Source organism: Rhinopithecus bieti, unplaced genomic scaffold (assembly GCF_001698545.2).
Source record: "Rhinopithecus bieti isolate Rb0 unplaced genomic scaffold, ASM169854v2 scaffold_31527, whole genome shotgun sequence".
Classification (NCBI taxonomy): Eukaryota; Metazoa; Chordata; class Mammalia; order Primates; family Cercopithecidae; genus Rhinopithecus; species Rhinopithecus bieti.
In genome coordinates, this window is record NW_016813959.1 from 415,139 (window position 1) to 438,398 (window position 23,260).

General features: G+C 44.3%; 1 protein-coding gene and 1 pseudogene across 1 annotated transcript in view; one reads left to right on the top strand and one right to left on the bottom strand.

The window, feature by feature from the left end:
- The window catches only part of IGFBP7 (insulin like growth factor binding protein 7), a 78,376-nt gene that overhangs the window by 38,985 nt on the left and 16,131 nt on the right, over positions 1–23,260 (top strand). The gene's annotated exons all lie outside the window — the stretch shown is intronic.
- On the bottom strand, positions 126–751 carry LOC108513480 (ubiquitin-conjugating enzyme E2 C pseudogene; annotated as a pseudogene).

Here is a 23,260-nt window from a genome sequence, read left to right on the forward strand (position 1 = left end):
ATAATAATAATAATAATAATAATAATAATAATAATAATAATACCACAGCTCAAGATACAGAGTGCTGTACAAAAATCACAGAAAGGACAGACCATCTGAGGAACACTTTAAAAGGCACCACAAGGACAGGCTGGGCAGCCTGGGTCAGGGCTCCTGGCTGGTGACCTGCTTTAAGTAGGTTTCTTGCAGGTACTTCTTAAAAGCTGTGAGGGTTTTCCGGAGCTCGGCAGTATGCCTGTTCAAAGAGCTATCAATGCTGGGTTCTCCTCGAAGGCTGTGGATGGAGAGCAGGATGGTCCTGACATCATACAGGGCAGACCACTTGTCCTTCAGGATGTCCAGGCAGATGTTACCCTGGGTGTCCATGTTGGGGTGGTAGCAGGGCATGAGGAACTTCACCATGGGCGCATTGTAAGGGTAGCCCCTGGGGAGCTCTAGGGAGAGCTTATACCTCAGGTCTTCATATGCTGTGCCAGCTGCTCCATGGATGGTCCCCACCCATTTGAAAAGGTTGCCTGATTCAGGGAAGGCAGAAATCCCTGTGTCACCAGGCATTGTGAAGGTCATCAACTCCTGCTGTAGCCTTTTGCCCACAGGGTCCCAGGCGGCACCCCTGCTGGGGGTGGCACCTTTATAGGCAGCAGCAATGCTGGTGGCGGCTGAGTCAAGGTTTTGAGAGGCCATCTAGGTGGCACTGGCAGAAAGATAAGAACTTAGAGAACACAACTGCAACTGCCTATTTAATTTTTTTGAGACAGGATCTCCCTCTGTTGCCCAGACTGGCGTGCAGTGGCGTGAACATAGCTGGTTGTATCATCAACCTCCCGGGCTCAAGCAATCCTTCTGCCACAGCCTCCCAAGTAGCTGGGACCACAGGGGCACCCCCCCTCCCACACACACACACACACAGCTAATTTGTTATTGTTTTGTAGAGATAGGATATCTGCAGCCATAAAAAAGAATGAGATCATGTGTTTTGTGGGAACATGAATGGAGCTGGAGGCCATTATCCTTAGCAAACTAACGCAGAAACAGAAAACCAAACACCATGTGTTCTCACTTATAAGTGGGAGCTAAATGATGAGAACTCATGAACCCAAAAAAGGAAACAACAGACACTGGGGTCTACCTGACAGCGGAGGGTGGGAGGAGGGAGAGGAGCAGGAAAGATAACTATTGAGTACTGAGCTTAATACCTGAGTGATGAAATAATCTGTACAACAGACCCCCGTGACACAAATTTACCTATGTAACAAACCTTCACATGTACCCCCAAACCTAAAATAAAAGTTTTTTTTAATTTAAATTTAAATTTTAAAAAAGAGATAGGGGTCTCACGATGTTGTCCAGGCTGGTCTCGAACTTCTGGCCTCAAGCAATCTTTCCATCTCAGCCTTCCAAAGTGCTGGGATTACAGGCATGAGCCACTGCACCAAGCCTAGGACATTTTTAATAATCACCTCCCTTACCCCAGCCAAGGTTCCCAATCCTCAGGAAAAAAAGCTATTCAAGACAAACCTTCCTAAGCAGACCCAAAGTTTTGAAAGCCCGCATGAAACCTGCCTTCCTGAGTACCCCACTAGCCTCCATGACCAAATATGCCACATCAAGGCTGATGTGGCTCCCTTAGACCTATTCTGATATCAGCTGAGATCAGTCCCTTATTCTGGGAGGAGAACCTGATAGCCGTGTGTGTGCTGTTAGAGGACACTGCCCACACAATGACCACCCGGGGAAAAAGAAAGACACAGTTTCCTTGTGTGTGTTGCAACATGGCCAGTGTCAGAGATCCAGGATTGCTTAATCTAACCCCAAGTGATTAAGAACCAGCTGTGACACCAGACTGAGTGCAAACTTAGTTGTCAGCACAGATGAAGGAAGAAAATAGGCACACCAGATGTAAAAGCCCCAAATAGGCCTCCTACTGACAGATCCTGCTCTGCTAACCCATGCAGACCTCTCCTGACTTGCTGAGACGTATGTATACTCAATGACAGCATGGAATTGAATGGTTGACTAGAAGTGGCTTTCCAGAGGCTGCAGCAGGAGGAACAGGCTGAAAGTCTAAGACAACACAAGCCAGCTAACAAACTGGCCGCAGGGGTAATGAGCACTGGATACAAGGGATGCTCAGTGTATTTTTCAATTTGATTAAAATCGATTAAACACCAAGTATTTTCTTCCCCCCAGTATATCAAAAACTGTCTTCAGTAGGACCTGGAGTACCGCATTGATGGGCATCACTTTTGACCAACATATGCTCCTGCCTTACCTTATATAGATTCACACACTTCTTCCAGATTTACCACTGCCTTATGCACATGGACCCTCGGGACTTCAGTAACTTGCAGGGCCAGGTGTATTCAGAGCAGAAGAAGTAGGAAGTAGTGTACAATGAATAGGTGCAGGGAGAACCCATCTTCAAATGAATTGGCCTTTTTAATTAGCAATTGTATGTCAATGAATTATTTAATACATTGAGATATGTGTGTTACAGTATTCAGCACTGATCCACAAGCTTGAACCCATTTGTGTTTTAGAATTAATCAATCTTAATGAAATAGAAAAATACATTGAGCATCCCTGGTATCCAGTGCTTATTACCCCTGCGGCCAGTTTGTGAGCTGGTTTATGTTGTCTTAGACTTTCAGAAGAGAAAACAAAGGTTTTCTTATTGAACCTTTTGGTTGTACATTGCATGTTTGATTTGAGAACAATTATGGTTCAGGCTTGCAGTAAGAGATTGAGAGCCTTACATCATTATAAATGTGGCCTGGGGCGTCCACCTCATTTAACTAGAGGATAATGCAGAGGAGTGATTTGCAACTGACTTCTTCCTCCCACAAACTAATCTTTCTAAATGGTTTGCACTTTTTTCTGTCCTCAAAGGGATTTGTTAAATGTGATTTCAGCAGGAAATGTACTTTTTTAATTTGTTATCCTTAATGGAAATGCATAGATAACTGAATCCATGTTAACATAATAAGACAATCAAATTTTTTGTTTAGTTGTGGGGGAAGGGATGGGATAGAGGAAATAGAAAAAGTTCCTTCAAACATAAGCTGAATATTTATTTGGTTTTGTTTTATTTAAATCACCCTCTTTAGAAAATTATTTTCTTAATAAGACATTATACAATGAATTTTCCAGTCATTTTGAGGGAAAATATGGTACTCTGGGATAACTTCTAGAAGAAAGAGGAAAAGACTCACTTAAGATTCCCAGGACCTACAGAGGGCTGGTGCTGAATAGTTCCCACTGAGGACCTTCCATTTTGGTGTTTTTCGTCTTTTGTTTTTTTGAGACAGGAGCTCACTTTGTCACCCAGGCTGGAGTGCAGTGGCACGATTCCGGCTCACTGCAACCTCTGCCTCCGGGGTTCAAGCAATTCTCCTGCCTTAGCCTCCCGAGTAGCTGGGATTACAGGCGTACACCACCATGCCCAGCTGTTTTGTATTTTTAGTAGAGACAGGGTTTTGTCATATTGGCCAGGCTGGTCTGAAACTGCTGACCTCAAGTGATTCACCTGCCTCAGCCTCCCAAAGTGCTGGGATTGCAGGAGTGAGCCACCGCTCCTGACCCCGTTTTGTTTTGTTGTGAGAGACCATAAACAGCCTAGAAAGACAGAAATCTCAATAATGAGAAGTTTCTGTAATGTGTGGCTCCTGTCCACCTTCTCTCTGCTTATTTGCTGTCTTTTTTTTTTTTTTTTTTTTTAAGAGACAGTGCCTTCTCTGTCACCCAGGCCAGAGTGCAGTGGTGACATCATGTTTCACTGCAACCCCAAACTCCTGGGGTCAAGCAATGCTTCTACCTCTGCCTCCCGAGTAGCTGTGACTACAGGCAGGTGTCACCACAGAAGGACAGACTATCTAAGGAAAACTTAAAAAGACAGTACAAGGACAGGCTGGACAGCCACCACACCTGGCTAATTTTTTATTTCTTTTATTTTTTATTTTATTTTTTGTAGAGACCAGACCTCACTATGTTGCCCAGGCTGGTCTCGAACATCTGGCCCCAACAATTCTCTCACCTTGCCCTCCCAAAGCACCAGGATTATAGGTATGAGCCATCATCCCAGGCCTATTTGCTGTCTTGATTCTCTTTTCTGCTCCCTCCAGCCCCACAAATGGCCCAAGACCCCAAATGGGCAGTCAAGCTTCCCCACTAAGTTGAATTTCTTTACTAGGCAAGTCAAGATGTCTTGGTCAGATCCTGTCTTGAAACAATGCCAGGAAAGGACATGAGGTCTCCTTCCTCCTAAAAACACCCGTAGAAGGAGGCCTGGGAGGGGCAAGCCTGGTTGGTTCAAACTGGTGATTCAACCACCCACATTAGACCTCTAGGCCTGATGGCTGGGTGAGGGGCTCAGAGAATTTCTCCAATCTTGGCCAGAAAGGCTTCCTTGCAGCTTTCACATTTCTCTCGTGTCCTTCAGAAGGGGCCTGCATCCACCAGTGGCCATGGAAAGCTTCACAGAATTAGCTTTTATTGTAAAAAAGTAGCAAATGGAGGAATGACTGAAGAGAAAGCATGCTCCAGCTATCAGTCAACTTTGAGGGCATGAGCCCATGTTCTAAATTTAAACACAATCTGTCCCTTTCTTCTTGTATATCCAGTTTCCTTTCACTTCCCTCGGTGCCTTCGACCAATCCCATTCTTGGTTTACTGCTTGGCATTGGTAATTATATACATGCGCTGTGACAGTTCAACCTTTCATGTGCCAGTTCCCATCTTCTGATATTTTCTTTTCTTTCTTCTGTGAAAAATGATATGACAAAATCCTACCATTTGTATGTTCTTCATTTTTGACTCCAGTCATGCACTACTGAATAGAAAGTATCTTAGCCTCCTTTATTTTTCTCTACCATTACTGATGTGTTGCTAGGCCCATCTTATCTGTGCATTAGCTCATTGCTTTTCATCATCACTTGTCACTGGCTGCCGTTTCCCCCCCACTCCCCACTCCCTTGGTTGTTGTGTCTACACGTCTTTGCTATAGGGGGAAATTAGATAGTAAACTGGTGATGTCAGTCCTTTGACTGGAGGTTAGCATTTCAAATGCACACATATTTTTTGTTAAACTCACTTTTTTTTTTTTTTTTTTTTTTTGAGACAGAGTCTCTGTCACCCAGGCTAGACTACAGTGGCATGATCTTGGCTCACTGCAACCTCCACCTCCCAGGCTCAAGCGATTCTCCCACCTCGGCCTCCCAATTATCTAGGACTATACGCATGCACCTCCACATAGGGCTGTTGCCCAGTCTGGTCTTGAACTCCTGGGCTCAAGAGATCTGCCCACCTCGGCCTCCCAAAGTGCTGTGACTACGGCATGAGCCACCACTCCCAGCCTAAAGCCCACTTCTTTTGAAACCTCAACCGGTTTCCAGATCAGTGATTCCCAAATTTCTTGTAACCACAACCTCTTCTCCTTATGTTTGGTTTAAATATTTTATGATATCCATCTTTTTCCCTACCCTATAAATTATTCTCCAGGGAGAAGAGCACAATATTTTTTTGTTTTGTATGAAAACAAGTAAAACTTTTTTTTTTTTTCAGTTTTGAGGAATTTTGAGACCATGCAATAGTCTATTGGAGATGTACTGAAGTGTTGCAAAAAAGCAATCACTGCTTTGAATCTTGGAATAAGGTCATTTTAATCTCACTTTGTTTTTTCTTTATGTGTTTTGTGATAGAAAACACATAATATGAAATCTGCCCTCTTCACAAAGTTTTAAGTGTGCAGTACAGTGTTTCTTAATAAGACATTAACTATAAGCACATTGTTGTACAGCAGATCTCTAGAACTTTATACCCATTGAACAGCAACTCCTCATTTCTCCCTTACCCTAGCCCCTGGATACCACAATTCTGTTTCTGCTTCTATAAGTTTAAATACTTTAGATACCTCATACAAATGGAATCATGTCATATTTGCCCTCCTGGGACTGGCTTATTTCTTTCAGCATAATGTCCTACAGGTACATCTGTGTTATGGCATATGACAAGTTAATCTCACTTATTATTTCTTAAAGTATAAATACAAGAGTCACAAAAAAAAAAATATCCCTTGTGTCTTCCATGGACTGTTTAAGGTTACAGATGCTCACAGTTAAGGCTTATGTTTTGGGGTCCCTGGGAGGATATAAGTTCCAGTTCTTTTTTGTATAATGATGAAAGTAACATAAAAGATTCTAGGATGGCAGGTACAAAGAACATGTTAAGAACAGCCCTTGAAAATATATATTATCATTGCAGACATCTTCTTGGGGTCAAGTCATAATGTTCCCAAATAAATAACTGTCCATCCATGAGGACTTTGTTTATGTTATTGATACTTTGCTTTGGTTTTGGTTTTTTGCCCTAATTCTTAGAGAGAGGACTTTATGACTAAAACAAACCAAAAAAAAAAAAAAAACCTTCCAAAAAGAGATTATGATTATTAATTAAGAAAGAACTCTAGCTGATGATGGAGAAAGTTCAAAGATGTTGTATTATTCTTTTTTTCTTCTTCTTCTTTTAAAACAATTAAGGCCAAGCACGGTGGCTCACATCTGTAATCCCAGCATTTTGGGAGGCTGAGGCAGGTGAATCACCTGAGGTCAGGAGTTCGAAACCAGCCCTACCAACATGGTGAAACCCTGTCTCTACTAAAAATACAAAAATTCACTGGGTGTGGTGGCACATGCCTGTAATCCCAGCTACTCAGGAGGCTGAGGCAAGGGAATCACTTGAACCCAAGAGGCGGAGGTTGCAGTGAGCCGAGATCATACCGTTGCACTCCAGCCTGGGCAACAGAGCAAGACTCCATCTCAAAAAAAAAAAAAAAAAAAAAAAAAAAACAAAAAAAAAAAAAAACACTTAAAACTAAAGGAAAATATTAGTTGTTTGCTGTTACATAGTAAATTAGTCCAAAACTTAGCAGCCTAAAACAATAATAAATATTTACTATCTCACGTAGTTTCTGCGGATCAAAAACTTGAGAGTAGCTTAGTTTTGTGGTTCTGGGCTGGAGTGTCCCATGAGGCTGCAGTCAGTGTGTCAGCAGGGACTTTGTTCTGGCTTTGGATTGACTCACTCACATGGCTGTTGTCAGGAGGACCCAGTTCCTCATCACATGGACCTCTCCTTTGNGCTGAGGCAAGGGAATCACTTGAACCCAAGAGGCGGAGGTTGCAGTGAGCCGAGATCATACCGTTGCACTCCAGCCTGGGCAACAGAGCAAGACTCCATCTCAAAAAAAAAAAAAAAAAAAAAAAAAACACTTAAAACTAAAGGAAAATATTAGTTGTTTGCTGTTACATAGTAAATTAGTCCAAAACTTAGCAGCCTAAAACAATAATAAATATTTACTATCTCACGTAGTTTCTGCGGATCAAAACTTGAGAGTAGCTTAGTTTTGTGGTTCTGGGCTGGAGTGTCCCATGAGGCTGCAGTCAGTGTGTCAGCAGGGACTTTGTTCTGGCTTTGGATTGACTCACTCACATGGCTGTTGTCAGGAGGACCCAGTTCCTCATCACATGGACCTCTCCTTTGTGCTCTTTGAGCATCCTAACAGCATGGCACTGGCTTCGCCCAGAGCAAGTGATCCCACAAAAAGCAAGAAAGAAGCTTCAGGCATGCACTGTCCCTCCCACTATATTTTATTCAAATGTGTCACCAGAGTAAGTCACTAAGTACAGACCACACTCAAGGGGAGCAGAATTAGCTCCACCTAAAAAGCAGAGGTGTGGATTTGATAAAGGGATGGGAGATCCATGCCACCAGAAGGGTGGACGGGACCTTAGCCAGATACTCTAGTGATGCTCAGGGACAAAGAAAGAGAGAGTGCACGGAGTCTGAGCACAAACTCACAGCTATGGTCCGTGCTGGGGCTGGAGATGGGGGGAGGGAGCAAATGAATACCTGGCCAGACCACCCTGAGAGTCCTCTGGGAGCCAGGACTGTGGAGCGGAGAGAGATAATAGAAACAAAGATGTGTTAGCGATTTCCTGAGGATGAGGCCAGGAGGCCACCAGAGAAGTGAATGCAGGTAAAGACAGTGGCTTTGACCAGGGAGCAAGGGTGGATGCCCCAGGCCAGCCCAGGAGCTTGGCGCCACTGGAGGAAGTGTGTTATACCAATCAGAGCTTCTTTTGCTGCTGCTGAAATGGAACAGTGCCATGGGGCCGCCTTCTCCACTGGAGATGCTCCTTCAGCTCAGCAGGACGCTAGCTTGGAACTCAGAGTGCACGTTTTTGTGGATTGGGAGGAGGGCTGACACCTTGGCAAGATAGCCTCTGGAGCTGCCTTTTGAGGATGTTTGCCTATTGGCATTTGCAGTACTCCACGCTTCAAGAGTGAGCCGCTTTCTCTTCTCGTCATAGAGTTAAATTCCCAGGATGTCATCTTCCTTTTCTTTAGAGCCCGTTTCCAAAACTCAACTTTAGTTTGCTTCCCAAATTGCCCTCCTAACCTCCATAGACTGAGTTTATTTGTCTTGATGGATGAATCAGAGTCTCAAACTCATCTCTTTTGCTCCAGCTCTCTTGGCAGAGAACACAGGAAGATGGGTTTTGCTTATGTGTGTGTTTGGGGAGGACTTTTTTTCCTTTGTTTTTCTGTCTCAGCCATAGCTTGTGGGCGAGCCGGCACCTGGGACCTTGACTGCCTCCAAGCGTGGGCGGAGGCCACATGGGGAGTTCTACCCAGTACCGTTTGTGATGCTCCCTAATTCCAGGATGGGCTGCAGTTTTCCAAATCCAAGGCTCATAGGAACTGGGGAAATTACTTTCCTGGAGCCAGCCTTATCTTATTTGTCCATGTTTCATTCATGCAAATTGGAAATACTCCCACAGCTAAACTGCCTGCTGACCATCTGCCTAGGCAGTGGAGCTGTGGATGCTCAATGGCTTTCCTCAGCACCTTCCTAATCTCTTAGCTTCGCACTGTTTACGTGGTAGCCAACCGACTGAGAACAGATCATGTTTTTGCTGTGTTATTAATAAAGTACAAGAAGTTGAATTCTTGTAATTCTAGTTCCTTTTCTGCTGTTATCTAGGAAGGAGCTTAGGCAAATATTTAACCCCTGGGGCCTCTTATATAAGAGATTTGGTCAAGATGGATCTCAGGGCCCTTCTAAGTCTCAAGTTCATTGACTATACCATAATTTAGGAATATGAAAATATTAGCAGGAAAGGATTTATTTACCACAAGAGGAGAATCTCTATACTTTCTCTTGTCACCCAGCTCACTAGAAAGGATCTGTACCTTAACAAGAGATTTCCCTCTGCATTGTGGAATCGGCAGTTTCTTCATGTTGGGTAATAGAATCTAAGTTCATGTTTTTCTCTTAAAACCATACAAATGTTCTTAACATCTTTGTATACCTGAAGCTTATGCTTTGCTGATTGTTTCTTTTAAATCCATTTTCCCAATATAAAAATATTGCTTGTCAACACAGACTTGCACTTCTGCAGTTTTATTTGTTTGTTTGTTTTTCAGTCACTCAGCCTGGAGTGCAGTGGTGCAATGTCAGCTCACTGCAACCTCCTGAGGTGGGAAGATCACTGGGCTCAAGGGATCCTCCCACCTTTGCCCCCCAGGTAGCTGGGATCACAGGCACATGCCATCACACCCAGCAAAATTTTATTTTTTTGCTGTTTTTTGGGGAGGGTAGAGATGGGGTTTCACCATGTTGCCCAGGCTGCTCTGAAACTCCTAGGCTCAAGGGATCTGCCCATCTTGGCCTCCCAAAGTGCTGGGATTACAGGTGTGAGGCATCATGCCGGCCTGCAGTTTTCAATAGTTACTCTAAACGTCACTTGGGTTTCTCCCACTAAAAAATCTGACCACTTAACGTCCAATTTTTAAATTTTATAAATTGACTAATAAAGGAATATTTTGCTACAGCATTAATCTTTATCTTTTATCTCCTGGGTTTTATCTAAGTTTTTAAATGAAATTGCTACTGTTTTATAGATATTTAACTTATGATCTATGTTAACATAAGGGTAAAAATTGAGAATCAGCAATTCTGGTCATTTTATTGCTCTAGTTGAGTGGCTGAGTCAGAAACATAAAAAGGGCATACCCAAACATTGACCTATTTGTACCTACGAACAGCTGAGGACCGATTTTTAAATAGGTCACAGTTAACCAAAATCTCTGCACTTTAATCTTTTCCAAATGCTAAACCATGCCCTTCTACAAACTGTGGAATAAAAGCAGTCATAGCTAGCTATGTCTAGCATAGTCCAGAGTCCCCTGAAAATCTTTTCAGTGATCTACAACAACAAAAGCCAGTTTCTTGGAATGGTTCCTACACTCTTGTTATTTAAACCTTCATTGGAAAATACTAAACAGTGTGTATTTTGGTAGTGACATTGGTTCACTCAACTACTCAGCAGTTTGTTGATTACCTGCTCAACACCAGGTATTGGATCACAGGAAAGAACTAGAGAGAATAAATTGACTGGTCCTTAGCAGCACTGAGTCCACGATCTAATAGGGTATGCGGCAATTTCAATGCATGGTGAAAATGGGATGAGATCGCTTTATTCTAAGATGTGGGTAGGACTTCAGCCATTTGACCACGATGGGGTTATCATCCACTGATTCTCACCTATTTGGGGTTGCAAGTCTACGCTACTTATCCAGAACCACTCAGATAACACCTCAGAAACATTTCAGACCAGGTGCAAATAGGAAGCCATGACACCTGTTTATGATTCCAGCAATATGTGACCTTTTCTTCAAAATGTATTAATGCTTTTCCTTTCTTGTTTTTCTTTCTGTCTTGGTAGCTTGTAGACATAACTAATCTCCTTGGCTTGACACTGGAAACCTCTGTAATCTAGTCTGGCCTACAGTTCCTAAGATTCTGTTTTCTTCTCCGCAAACACCTCATTCTCCAACAAAGCAAAATGAGACAGAACACTCCAGCAATACAGATGATGTAAAGAGGCACCACGGTAGCATGGGGGAGGCTTTGGGTTTGGACTCAGAAAACCTAAATTCATGTCCTGCCCACTCCATTTCCAGTCTGTGTGACCTCCACAAGACACTTAGCCTCACTGAACCTCAATTTCTTTATCTGCAAAATGACTGGCTTCTCTCACAAGATGTCCAGGAAAATCAAAATGAAGTAATGGAGGTAAAAACTTGCTGTGAGGCCAGGTGCTGTGGCTCACAGCTGTAATCTCAGCACTTTGGGAGGCCGAGGCGGGAGGATCAGTTGAGCCCAGAAGTTTGAGACCAGCCTGGCAAAATAGCAAGACCCTATCTCATTATTTTTAAAAAAAGTAAAAATAAAAATAAAATTTCTCTGGGAGGTGTAAAGCCCATTATTAATGTAAAGTACAGCAGTCCACCCTCATTCATGGTTTTGCTTTCCAGTTTCAGTTATCTGTAGTCAGCCTTGGTCTGAAAATATTACACGGGAAATTCCAAAAACAAACACTTTCTGGTTTTAAATTCCACGCAGTCCTGAGTAGCGTGAAGAAATCTCACCCCATCCAGCTCTGTTCATGCGAATTTTTTCCTTTGTGTAGGGTGTCCACACTGTCGACGCCACCCACTCATTAGTCAGTCAGCAGCTGTCTCAGCTGTCAGATTGACTGTCATGGTATCACAGTGCTTGTGTTCCAAGAAACCCTTATTTTACTTAATAATGGCCCCAAAGCACAAAAATAATGAATGTGGTTTATTGTTATAGTTGTTCTATTTTATTATTAGTTGCTGTTGTTAATCTCTTACTGTGCCTAATGTACAAAATAGATTTTATCAGAGGTATGTATATATGGGAAAACACAGGGAAAAACATAATATTAATATATACTATTAATATATACTGTATAAAGTTCAGTACTATCCACAGTTTCAGGCATCCACTGGGGGTTGAGAAAGTATCCCCTGCAGGGATAAGGGTGGAGAACATACCCAAAAAGCAAGGATGAGGGAGGCGTAAACAGCAGCTCCAAGGCCAATTTCGGGAGTACTGAGAACATTTTCTTCCTTGTGCCTATAAATAATGAGTTTCCTATTTTTATGTATGGTTGCTCTGAAGAGGCGCCAAATCTGAAATCCCCTGTTTTATGAGGAAATTATTTTCACTTACATAAACAAAAGAATAAAGTCTCCAAGGCCAGAACTGATGGTTGCTCTAGAAGGAATGCCTTTGGAAGTTCTACAGTAAGCTCCAGGTTCACCTCACCCTTAGGATACTTTGCATCTAGTTTCTCCCAGTCCTTGTAAAGGCATTATGTCCTCACCTTTAAAATCCAGTCTACGGATGGGTGCACTGGCTCACACATGTAATCCCAACACTTTGGGAGGCCAGTGCAGGGGAATCACTTGAGCCCAGAAGTTCGAGACCAGCCTGGGCAACACAGGGAGACCCTGTCTCTATGGAAAAAAATTTTTAAACTTAACCAGGCATGGTGGTATGTGCCTGTAGTCCCAGCTACTTGGAAGGCTGAGTTGGGAGGATCTCTTGAGCCCTAAAGGACGAAGCTGCAGTGAGCCATGATGTCTGCCCTCCATCCTGGATAACAGAGTGTGAGAGCCTGTCTCAAAAAAAGAAGAAAAATCTACCTCAGAAACCATGAAAAACTCCTTTCTGTGTCTCCCTGCACTGTTAGGGAACTAATAATTCAAGTAAAATCAAAACAAAACTCAAAAAAAGAAAGCACCATTAATTAAAGAAAAATAATGACTGCCTAAAATTAACCAAAGTGCCAGTGCAGAGATTTCTGATTTGAAAAATGCCAATAAGAGCAGAAAAGAGTATTTCCATGCCCCTGCGATCTCCTTCTGTGGGGTAACACGTCCCACATGCATTGGCATAGCTTTGCTTCACCTTGTTCCCATTTCTCACAGCTCACACCCAGCCGGATGGGCTCCTCTGTCCCCTAGCCGCATAAGAGCAAGTGTGACTTGCCTTGCTAAATGGTCAATTCCTTATGCAAAGCCTTCCAGTTCTCACCAGACAGGTCCTCCTCTCCTGTGATCAGAGAGGCATACCCATTTCCCTGATTTCAGAGCTGTGCTATTTGGCACTTCTGAGCCTCACTGAACAGTCTGGCTCTTCCTGGCCCAGATTGTTTACTGCACTCACATCTAGCACCTTCTCAGTTCCTCTCAGCACTCGGAAAAATTGTCTTGTAGCTGAACTGAAACACACAGTAATACATATCCTAAGTACCCAAGACACACACACCAGAAGAACTAGCCCACACGGGGGTAAGAGAAGCATTCTGTTCCAGGTTCAGCCTTAGGGACGACACTAGGGAAAATGGGAGAAGAAACACGAGGTCCTGCTAGGAAGCTGAGAGAAAATCTGAGAACACGGGGCCAGGCGCGGTGGCTCACGCCTGTAATCCCAGCACTTTGGGAGGCCGAGGCGGGCGGATCACGAGGTCAGGAGATCGAGAACATCCTGGCTAACACGGTGAAACCCGGTCTCTATCAAAAATACAAAAAATTAGCCGGGCGTGGTAGCGGGCGCCTGTAGTCCCAGCTACTCGGGAGGCTGAGGCAGGAGAATGGCGTGAACCCGGGAGGCGGAGCTTGCAGTGAGCCGAGATCGCGCCACCGCACTCCAGCCTGGGCGACAGAGCGAGACTCCGCCTCAAAAAAAAAAAGAAAGAAAGAAACAAAGAAAGAAAGAAAATCTGAGAACACCCAGCAAGGAGTGCATGAGCAAAGGATGGGGTAGATAACAGAGAGCTTTTCAGTCTCCGGACATCACAAAAGGACTCAGAAAATGACCAGAGAGACCAAGCTGGAGAAGAGGAAAACACTGAGAAAGAGCAGGAGGAGCTCAGTTATGCGCGGCTGGCTAACGTCTGGTTGTCTGCCAGGGAGTCGCGGCGGCTGGGCTGTGACAATGGGAGTCCAGGGCCTGGAGGGTAAAAACATACACAAGTACAAACGCCAGATGCCCGCCAAGCAGCCATCACGCCCTGCGCTCTGCTCCACGGAATCCTGAAGGGGTCTATTTGCACACAGAGATCCCTTTATTCATCCTCCGCCTTGCCCTCTTAAACCAAATCGAATGTCTTTAACAGAGAGGCAATTGGATCAGCAATAAGCAAAAGGCGGCTCCCAAGTTCGAGGGATTTTAAATAAGACCCACGCACTCCAGACACAGAGCCCCATCTCCGCACAGCACAGTCAAGGGTAAGAATGAGGAAGGTAGAAGAGGGACAGGATGCAAATGGAAGACGACTGCCCTGTTTTATGAAAATGGAAAGCAGTCCAGAAGGACAACTGCAATGACCCTTTCAAAGGAAGGGAAGTTAGACACTGCCCTCTGTCCACCCCCGTGTGATCGAAGTGGTGGTGATGCTGGTGTTATCAGGTGTCTGTACCATGCAGAACCAGCCCACTGGATTTTCTCAATTCTCCATGAATACTGGCACCTCCCAAGTAGTACTTGGTCTCTCACTCCCCAAAAAGACCTAGGAACATAATTTCTTCTAATCTGTCCCCCTCTCCTCCTTTCTAACTTTCCACCTTCCTATTTTCCTAATCATCTGAGTATCTCCTGTTCTAAAACCATGTTTTAATTAAGTGCTTCTACCTAGGGAGTTTTTTTTTTTTTAGATAGCTGTGCCAGACTCCACGCCCAAACCAATGAGAAATTAGGAGTGCAGCCCAGGAATGGACATTTTTTTCGACACACCCAGATGAGTCCAGTGTGCAGCCAGTATTGGCAACCACTGGATAAGATCCTGAAGGACAGAATCCTTCCTAGAGGCCAGTACCCAGTGGCTGAGGCTCTGCGTGTCTGCTGCCTATTTCTGCAGATGCCCCGCTATGAAATCTTTTCCAACCTGCATAGCCTTCTGGAGACTGAACAAACCTCTGTTTGGTAGCTCCTGGTCTAAAAGGGTCACCCTATACTGCACTATCAGACCCCACAGGCACTTTCCAGTGCTATCAGCCTGGCCTGAAGGATTTGCTGGGATTTCTAAAGTGTGTATCTCTTCCTTGGGCAGAGTGGTGCTAAACACTTGTCTGGTTCTCAGGGAGCTGAAGAACTTTAGTCTTCTACTAAAGACCCAAGGTGTTAAGCTTCCTGGTCCTCCTTGGTTGTCAGAGTGTACAGGGAACAGCAGAATTGACCCCATTGTAGCGTCCTCCCAGGGAGTTCACGCCTCAGCCTTCAGCTTCACAAAATGTTCTCAGGAGGAGGTTTAGTAAGTCCAACTCTCCTAAAGTAGAAGATCACTTGGGAATCTCTTACATCCTCTTCCCCAGAGGCACATCTTCCCCAGAGGCCCATCTATTTCATCTTGTTTATTTATTTATTTATTTATTTTTGAGACAGCCTTGCTCTGTCGCCAGGCTGGGGTGCTATGGTGTGATCTCAGTGCACTGCAACCTCCTCCCCCCAGGTTCAAGCAATTATTCTGCCTCAGCCTTCCAAGTAAGTGGGACTACAGGCATATACCACCAAAATTAGCCTGGCTAATTTTTTGTATTTTTAGTAGAGACAGGTTTTCACCGTGTTAGCCAGGATGGTCTCGATCTTCTGACTTTGTGATCTGCCCGCCTCCGCCTCCCAAAGTGCTGGGATTACTGGCATGACACACCCCGTGCCCAGCCAAGCACATCTATTTCTAAGCAGACTGTAATTCTCATTAGCACAGGGCCTATGGATAGAGACTAAGCTTTGAAGATGGGTGAGACTCCCCTTACAGGTAGTTCAAGAAACCCTTCCTGATGTCTGAGGATACCAGGCACTGGGTTAGTATGTAGGAGACTGAGAGTGGGCAGGGACTACAAGATGAAGTGTCCTAGCCAGGCTTGGTGGCTCTCACCTGTAGTCTCAGTCACTCAGGAGGCTGAGGCAGGAAGATGGCATGCGCTTCGACGTCTGGGAGTCCAAGACCAGCCTGGGCAACGTAACAAGATCCCATCCCGGCCAGGCGCAGTGGCTCAAGCCTGTAATCCCAGCACTTTGGGAGGCCAAGGCGGGCGGATCACGAGGTCAGGAGATCGAGACCATCCTGGCTAACACGGTGAAACCCCGTCTCTACTAAAACTACAAAAAACTAGCTGGACGAGGTAGCGGCGCCTGTAGTCCCAGCTACCCGGGAGGCTGAGGCAGGAGAATGGCGTGAACCCGGGAGGCAGAGCTTGCAGTGAGCTGAGATCCGGCCACAGCACTCCAGCCCGGGTGACAGAGCGAGACTCCGTCTCAAAAAAAAAAAGATCCCATCCCAAAAAAAGAAGGAGAAATTTCCTAGGGAAACTCACTATCTAGGCTTCTAGGAATCCCAGAATCAGGTGTGACCATCCACATGGTTAGCAATAAGTTTCCTAGGGAAACTTCTCAATCCAATTCAGTGCTTTCAGAATAGGAAATTGCTAGCAAAAACATTTAATACTTGTATTTAAGGTGAGTCATAGTCCAGACAGGACAGGCCCATGAGATGTGGAAAAAATGTGTTTCCAAGACTCTGTTAACATCACTAGGGAGTTTCCTCTCAGGAAGGCACTCTCTATAAAGTCAGTTCTTGCAGGTCCTCAAACCAATTCAAAACCTAGCCTGCTGATTCAAATTGTGTGGACCTCAGCCAGTCTGGTATTAGGATGATAGTGTAGGTATTCCAACTTCCTAGAGGAGCTCTGCTGAATAAGTTAGCTCATGCCTGGGCGATGTTGTTGACACAGCCCGTGTTACCTCATCCATCACATGGTTACCAGAGCAAGTTCACCATCTTGCACACCTGATCATGGTTTTAAGTCCTTCATGGATTTACTTCATGGCAGTAGCAGGTTCCCTTCAAGAATTACACCAGACCACATGTACCAGAACCACCATGGGCAAAAACCACACCCTGGAGTCAGACTCTTTGTCAGTACCCCCCTTTTTTTTAGTGCTAGACCCATACAAAGAAGGGGACGAGAATAAGAAAACATCATCAAGGGCCAAGCGTGGTAGCTCACGCCTGTAATCCCAGCACTCTGGGAGTCCGAAGCGGGCAGATCACCTGAGGTCAGGAGTTCGAGATCAGCCTGGCCAACGTGGTGAAATCCCATTGCTGCTAAAATTACAAAAATTAGCCAGGTGTGGTGGCGTGTGCCTGTAGTCTCAGCTACTCGAGAGGCTGATGCAGGAGAACTGCTTGAACCTGGGAGATAAAGGCTGCTGTGAGCTGAGATTGCACCACTGCACTCCAGCCTGGGCGACAGAGTAAGACTTCATTTCAAAAAAAAAAGAAAACATCATTAAATAAGAGATTTGTTTGCAAGCAACCAGCACATTGCAAGAAGCAACTTTCTGTGCATGTTCCATGGTCAGTTCAAACTTACAGTGTTAATTGTGAGATATCACAAGATTGACAGTGATTGTAGTGAGACATCTGAGTACCGTGTCCACTTGAGAAAAATAGACTTAATGCTCCCTACGAAGATTCCCCAGTGTCAAAGATTGGAGCCAAAATGAGGTGTCTTATTAATCCAGAGGTAACTAGCAATCAGCCAGGAAACTCAGCTCACAAGATCCGGGCACGCGGTCACCAGAGCTGCACAGTATTGAATGGTCTGCTCTTAGACAGACTGGCCCTGCAAATGCATGCCTGGAAGCTAAGCAAGGCCTTGCTATTCACTTACCTGCTTTACCTGGGGTGGAGTGGGGACGGGCCAGGTAGTCAGCAGCAAGCTGATGGAACTGCCTCTGGAGAAACTAGTGAGAGGGAGTGCCAAATCTGTCTTCCTTTCACCCAAAGGACCACACATAGCCTTCCCAGGGCTAAAATGTCGGCTAGATAGTGCTTGCCCTGGTACTTCTGGTCTCCCCACTGTGGTTCAGTGCCTCCTCATAGCCCAGGTGATACCTGAAATTCAGCAAATTTAAACCCAAGTCCACCCCTTCCCCTTCCTCAATCCAGCACCTTCCTCAGACCGACACCCCTGCTTCTGTTCATGATGCAGCAGCCTCCTGTAATCTTTGAGGCTCACAGCCTTTAAGTCATGCCCCTCTTCCCCACATCCAGTCACTTATTGGGTAGTGTTAGTTCTTCCTGAATAATCCCCCAAGTCTTCCCCTTTTCTCTCTCTTATTGCTGCGATCTTGAGTTAGAGCCTTAATCCCCACCATGTCCCATCCTGCTGCAGAGACCTCCAAAATCATCTTGGGAAATGCCACTTGAATCATGACACTCCCACTTTCAGAGACACATTGGAGGGTAAGGCCACCTCATCTGCCTTCTGCTGTGCCCTTCACCACACACAAATCCTCTTCCCGAGCTGGCCTGCATGCTCACTGTTCCGAGGCAGGCCAGTGTTTTCCTGCCTCTCCTCAGGCAGGTCGCTGTCTTTCACCTTCCTTGATTAAAGTCTAATTTCTGAAATGAAAAGTAACAGCTCATACTTAGTGAATGTTTACCCCATGCCAGGTAAACCTTCCTTTTGATGTTCTAATGACTGAAATCCTACCATTCCATTTCACAGATGAATAAAGCAGGGGAAGTGAAATAACTTGTGCAATGTTGCATAACTCAGGAGTGGTAGAACAGAATTCCTGATTCCAAGTCCACGCTCCAAACTCACTGTAGTCTATTACCTCCCAGCATTTTGTTCTTACTCAAACTGCGCTAAGCCTCCCCAACACCTCCCCAGTAGATTATAGTTAGAGAGGAGGAAGCAGTTCTTACACACTTTTGCCCTAGACGTGTTTGGCAGGGTCCCATTATTATAAAGTATGGGTTTGTCATTCACACTAAAGTGGAAATGACTAACGGTAGCTTTCATAACCAGATGAATTTGCCTTAAACTAAAAGCCTGAGATTAAATCTGGCCTACGCTACTTAAAGTGTCGTACTTTCTTCTCCTCCCCTGCTGTCCTCAGCCAGTACTCCTGAGACCGTGTGCTAGATTCCCATACCAGGGTTCAGCTGCTACATCATCCCGCCTCTGGAAGTTCCCTAAATGACATGCCTTGGCAGATGGCTCTGCTCTTTAATTAGCCATACAGTTACTGCTTCCCCTTATTTAATATCCGGAAGCTTCCACTTGTTTCATCCCCTTCCCCCTCTTGGCCATAGTGCCTTCCTACTATTCTTTCCCGTTTTGTGCTTTTGTGTGGTCCTGTTCCCTTCAATGTGTTATCAGAATCTCATCTCGATCTAGGGATTTTTGCCAAGTTGTCTGAACTCTCTATCTCCATATGTGGTATCTGAGATCCTTCTTAAACCCTGATTTTCCCCTTATTTGGTATTAATGCACACACTATTTTCAGGACCCAGCATAAAGAGTCAAGATGAGTGTTGTTTGCAAATCTATCATAACTTGGAGAAGTCCCCATACTCAAATGTCTTAGCCGTGTTAGTATGTACTCAGTAAGAGGCCAAGCACAGTGGCTTATGTCCGTAATCCCAGCACTTTGAGAGGCCAAGCAGGGAGGATCACTTGAAGCCAAGGGTTCGAGACCAGCCTGGGCAACAAAACAAGACCCCATCTCTACAAAATATATATATATTTTTTTTTTAATTAGCCGGGCATGGTTGCACTTGCCTGTAGTCCTAGCTCCTTGGGAGGCTGAGGCAGAAGGATCCATGAGTCTAGGAGTTTGGAGTCTGCAGTGAGCTGTGATCGTAGCACCACTGCACTCCTGCCTCAGGGACAGAGCAAGACTCTGTCTATAAAAACTTTTAAAAAGTCAGGCATGGTGGCTTATGCCTTTAATCCTAGCTCTTTGGGAGGCTGAGGCAGGTGGATCACCCGAGGTCAGGAGATCAAGACCACCCTGGCTAACACGGTGAAACCCTGTCTCTACTTAAAAAAAAAAAAAAAAAAAAAAAAATTAGCCAGGCGTGGTGGTGGGTGCCTGTAGTCCCAGCTACTTGAGAGGCTGAGGCAGGGGAATGGCCTGAACCCAGGAGGCGGAGCTTGCAGTGAGCCAAGATCATGCCACTGCACTGCAGCCTGAGTGACAGAGCGAGACTCTATCAAAATATATATATATATATACACATATATATATAAATCAACCGGGTGTGGTGTTGGGTGCCTATAATCCCAGCTACTCAGGAGGCTGAGGCAGGAGAACCCACGGGGCAGACGTTGCAGTGAGCCAAGATCACAGCACTTCACTCCAGCCTGGGCAAAAGGACAAAACTCCATCTCAAAAAAATAAAACAAATAAATAATAATAAATAATAAAATAAATGCTCAGTGAGAACCATAATGTGAATAGTATAACCCAGCATGATTTGGTGTGAGGATGATTGATAATCCTTTTCTTCCAGCAGACCAACCCATCTCAGTGGGATTTGCTTCAAGTGATGTATATTCAAATTAATTTGCATCTCCTGGTCATATACTAATTGGTTGGTGAGTGGTTAGTAGCCAAGAAACACTGCTTGTGGCAAGAGAAAGTCAAGTGGAAGATTAAAGAAAATCATGATGAATAATCTGCCAACTGATAAATAAGACAGCTATAACACCACTTTGGTGAGGTGTACGTTTTTGGCCATGTGTACACTGGTGCATTTTCAAGACAGTGGCTATCTTTTCACTTCTGTTTGGCTAATCATGTTATGTTGTTCTGAAGTTACTGCTGCCCTATACCCACTTCATACAACCTGAGCTCTCTCTCCTTCCAATGAACATGAAGTTTTGATTCCATGGTTCCTGGTTCACTTCTGATTCCAACAGGATGCTGGCATCCTCAATTAGGCCAGCTGAGGAAAGCATTAGAGAACAGTGATGCACTATGCCCTGTGAAACTTACTGAACCCAACAGGATTTTAGAGAAGAAATAAGGGGGAGCCTGAAGCTGTGAGGCTTCAAAAAATGTGAAAGAGAAATGAAACTTCAGCCTTAGAATGTCAAATAAAGTGTGATAAGAAATAAGAAGAGGGAAGATATTCCAAGTAGGCAAGGGCATCAGCATAAGCAAAGGTGCTGAAAGGGTTAGTGAATATGTAATGGTAGGTAAGCAGGACTGCTGGGAGCAGAGAGAGAGAGTTTGGGTAGAAATGACGTAGAAGAGTGAATTGGTAAAAATAGAAGAGATGATGGGGAAATGAGGAAAGCAAAGAAGCAACAAATATATAGTTCAATATGATATTGGAGGACAGAAATTGATTATTGGGGGAAATTTGACTTTTGACTATTTCCCAGGCTTAATTCAAGTATATTTAGCTTTCAAACATGACTGCTCCTAACATCTTCTACACAGCTCTTTCAGATGAAAAAAATTGGCTAACTAGGTAAAGGGTGATACCTTTATAAGCTCTGTTTTTTTTAATCCCTGAGGAAGTGAACCATGTTATGAGTCACATACATTGTGTTTAGGGTAGATGAGGAAATGTGTTGAACTGATCTGCAGAGAATGAGAGCTCCAGACCCAGGCAGTGGGTCTTCAGAACTTCATGGATGTCAACGATGCCATATGACCCAGCTCTAGGACACATTCATGATAGGTTCACTTACTTCCAAACCCAAAGAGGATATTCTTAGACACTTCCTAGTTTCTTCATCTTGTAAAAGTAGTTAAGTGGCTTTTCCAAGGTCTTTTGGCTATAAATTGTGGACAAGGATTCAGAGCCAAGTGTTCTGTCCCCAAGAATGCTTTTGCCTTTTTTTTTTTTTAAATAGTAACATCATGAGGACATCTCAGGTCATGGCTGGGGAGTGCTTTGTGCTCTTTAAGAGACTAGGAAATTGTTCACATACTTCTTTAATATTGTTCCTGCTGTGCTTTTTATAGGATAACACATTTTAACTCTGTCCTCACTACCAGGACTTTATATAAAATCAGCTGGAATGAATTGCTGGTCAAATTCAAAATTAATGTCATGTCAAAGTCTTTTCCTCATGATATTTGTGTGTTTTGTGAGAACTGCCCTTCTTAAACTCTTCTGAACAAACTCATAATACTCCAAATTTAAATCCATCCATCTATAAAACTACCTTTTCTAAATCAGTAGTACTTTTTCAGAACATACCTATTTCTAGATTATAATCAAATAGTCTTAAAATAATCTGGTAGTCTGTGAGTCTTTTGTCTAGAACTTAATTTAAAGTGGCAAAGGAGGTCAGATGCGTTGGCTCACACCTGCAATCCCAGCACTTTGGGAGGCCAAGGCGGGTGGATCACGAGGTCAGGAGACCGAGACCATCCTGGCTAACATGGTAACCCTGTCTCTACTAAAAATACAAAAAGTTAGCCAGACATGGTGGTGGGTGCCTGTAGTCCCAGCTACTTGGGAGGCTGAGGCAGGAGAATGGCGTAAACCCGAGAGGCAGAGCTTGCAGTGAGCCAAGATTGCACCACTGCACTCCAGCCTGGGCGACAGAGCAAGACTCTGTCTCAAAAAAAAAAGGTGAGGGGACAAAGGAGAAGCCAGGCATGTTGGCTCACACCTGTAATCCCAGCACTTTGAGAGGTCAAGGCAGGCGGATTGCCTGAGATCAGAAGTTCAAGACCAGCCTGGCCAATATGGCAAGACCCCATATCTACAAAAAATACAAAAATTAGCCAGGTGTGGTGGTACACACCTGCAGTCCTAGCTACTTGGGAGGCTGAGGTTGGAGGATTGTTTGGGTCCAGGAGATTGAGGCTGCAGTGAGCCATGTCCATGCCACTATGCTCCAGTCTGAATGAAAGAGAAGACCCTGTCTCTAAAAAGAAAAAATGTGGCAAAGGAGGAGTATGCAGACTTAGGTGGAGATTCTGCAGGAGACTTCTAAGTACTTTTAAGGTGATCTGATTCATTAAATTGAATTTTAGTTTACTTTATTTTTAATGTTTATTTTTTATTTGCATAAATTTATGGAGTACAAATGTAATTTTGTTCCAAGGATATATTTCATAGTAGTGAATTTTTGTTTTGTTCCAAACTTAGAACTTTCGTCTTCCTTGCTGTAACTTCCTTTAGGATCTGGCTATCTTTCTTCATTTTTTCTTTCTTCTCCTTCTCCTTCACCTCCTCTGTATTAGTCTGTTCTCATGCTGCTAATAAATACATACCCGAGACTGAGTAACTTATAAGAAAAAGAGGTTTAATGGACTCACAGCTCCACATGGCTGGGGAGGCCTCACAATCATGGTGGAAGGCAAAGGAGGAGCAAAGTCACATCTTACATGGCAGCAGGCAAGAGAGCATGTGCAGGGGAATTGCCCTTTATAAAACCATCAGATTTCATGAGACTTAGTCACTATTACGAGAACAGCACAGGAAAAACCTGTCCTCATGATTCAGTTACCTTCCACCAGGTCCCGTCCCCCACCCCCATGACACGTGGGAATTATGGGAGCTAC